At 29.5% G+C, this 2,705-nt stretch overlaps 1 protein-coding gene across 1 annotated transcript in view; it reads left to right on the top strand.

Annotated features, from left to right (window-relative positions):
* The window catches only part of LOC111628735 (beta-catenin-like protein 1), a 54,752-nt gene that overhangs the window by 5,429 nt on the left and 46,618 nt on the right, over nt 1-2,705 (top strand). The gene's annotated exons all lie outside the window — the stretch shown is intronic.

Raw genomic sequence — 2,705 nt, 5'->3', positions numbered from 1 at the left:
AAAATATTATTATTATAATTAAAAAAAGTAAGGAGATGTTATGTAATAAAAATCTTTATTAAAAACTCAAGATTTTTTTTGTTTTTTATTTTTCAGCATAATCTTGCACTTCAAAACACTTAGATCAACACTGAACAATCTTATTTATTCCTTCCTTGAAGAAAGACTTTCATTGAAATGTAAACCAGTTTTGTCTGCAGAAATGACTGAGGAGAATTTTTGGCCTTTTAATGCTACTTTCAGTGATTCAAAGAGATGATAATTGCTTGAGGCCACATCAGAGGGGTGGATATTTGAGAATTTCAAATCCAAGAAAGCATTCAAAATTTGCAATATGATAGTGTTTTTATCTTACAACATCTAGAACAGTTGAGTGGATTGGTATAGTCTTTGATTTGAAATTTTTGAGCATCCACTCTGTGGCAGTAATTTGGTCCCAAATGACTATCATTTCTTTGGGCATTGAGAAGCTAAAAATGCTCTTCAGATGAGGAAGCCATTTCTGCAATGCAAAACAGAGTTATGTTGAAAGGAAAATCATTTTTCCAGGACTTTAATAGAGAAGTTTATTCACTGCTTGTCTAAGAGCTACAAAGTAAAAGATTATGTTGAAAATGAAAAACAAAGTCCTCTTAAGTTTTATTTCATGACATTTCCTTATGTCTTGGCTTTCCTTCATATATTTACAAAAGATATTTATGGAATTATGTAAATATTAATATACATTGATAAGTCTCTATTTAGAAGGAGCAATTATTTATTGTGACATCGTCACAATTTTTAATTATATTTTTAATGTATTTAATTTAAAATATATGCTCTCCACCTCAAATTAGTAGTGACGTGCCCCCTGTACATCATACCTTTCCTTTAACAAAAGAGTTGTGCTGATTATCTATCCATCACCTTACTGGGGAAATTTTTGAATTGAAATAACATGACTTCCTGTTTGCATTGGAAGTTCATATGTAGTTAATCAGAGCTTCCTGCCCCTAAGGTTTTCATATCTGGTCTCATCTTTCATCTATCTAACTCCATTCTTGAGATTAAGGAAAATGGACAGACAGATGGATGACAGTGGTAATTTATAGGTCTAGGTCTACAATTTTTTCAAATTGCAGCCTAATAATGAATAAAATGTTCAGTTTATAGAAATAAGTTTTAAGATGAATAATATAGCCCATATAACAGATATACAAAATTTGTATAGCAGTTTCTCCCTGATTTATCACTTTTTTAAAGATATTAATTATTCTAGAATGTATTGCAATAAATAATGAATTTGATTTTGTTAACAATTTGTCAATGACCAAATACTAATACTTAGTTTAAAAAAAACTATTTTCAATTGAATTATAAAGTGTTAAACAAGAAAAATACATAAAATTTATATTTATTGAATTTTTTTCTACATGTATTTTTAAACATTGAAATGCACATAAAGGATGATGACAAAATTTATATATTTTGGAGATTATTTTTATGACTGACCAATTGGGAGACATTAAATCATCTCATGAATCATATACTGTAAAATATTGAAGTTTGAGAATTTATGATTTATCAGTATACAGTATATCTATGTTCAATTTTAATATTATTATATGTGAACACAATTAAGAGAAACATCTGTGATAAAAATAAACGAATTATTTTTGAAGTATTCAAAACATTTCTCTATTTCTCATTATGAAAGACATCCCATGATCAATAGCAGATACAGAAATCTTCAAAGGTATGTAGAAAGGAAAGAATATGCATTATAAGATTTTTTACTATCTCAATTACTAGGCATTATTCAAAAAAAATCCCAGAAGAGAGTGCAGCTGTGCTCTGTAATCCTCCTCCTAAATCTGCTCTTGTCCATGGTTTTATTTGTTAAATAGATTGAATGGTTTGGATCAATCGTTCCCAATTAGTGGTACGCCTACCCCTGGGGGTATGTGAAATTGCATGAAGGGGTAAGCGCGGCAATCTAAAATCAGTCATTTTAAAATTTAAATGCATGAGATGAAGCAATCAAAATAATAATGGGTGGACCATCAAAAATTCAGCAATTTACAACATGATGTGGAATGCACAAATTCTTTTATTTATAACTAAAAATATTCTCGAAATTTCATCAAAAAAATGCATTTGTGACAATACCTAAATAAAATTCTTGTGCAAGAAACAAAAATTGAACAATTATCATTATCATCATGTCAGCGAAATGGCAATAAAATATTTTCTACCAGTTTGCACAACATACCTCTGCAAGAGCAGATTTTGGCCATGACAACCATGAAAACTAAACATTGTCACCGACTTCAACTCGAAGATGACTTCAGACTGAAGCTGACCAAAATACAACCTGATTTTACAAAGTTATGCAAAGAAAATCATGCACATTTGTCACATTAAAATTAAATAACCTTATGTTATGTTTATTATTATTAGAATTGTATTTTAAAGGTAATAAATGTAAAAAAAACTTATTCTATTTATCACTTGCTGTCTACCCACAGCTTTGCCCGCATTATATAGAATTTTCTCGCAGTAAAATGTAGCCTATGTCCATCTCCAACATGTAAGCTATCTCTGTGCCAAATTTTATTAAAACCTGTTCAGCGGTTTAGACGTGAAAAGGTAACAGACAGACAGACAGAATTACCTTCAAATTTATAATATTAGTATGGATTAATATGAATTTCTGCTATAAGGGG

This window comes from Centruroides sculpturatus, unplaced genomic scaffold (genome assembly GCF_000671375.1).
Source record: "Centruroides sculpturatus isolate CEXI.00-Female unplaced genomic scaffold, Cexi_2.0 scaffold453, whole genome shotgun sequence".
Lineage (NCBI taxonomy): Eukaryota > Metazoa > Arthropoda > Arachnida > Scorpiones > Buthidae > Centruroides > Centruroides sculpturatus.
The sequence above is the reverse complement of the archived record's forward strand: the minus strand, read 5'-3'. Positions and strand labels throughout refer to the sequence as shown.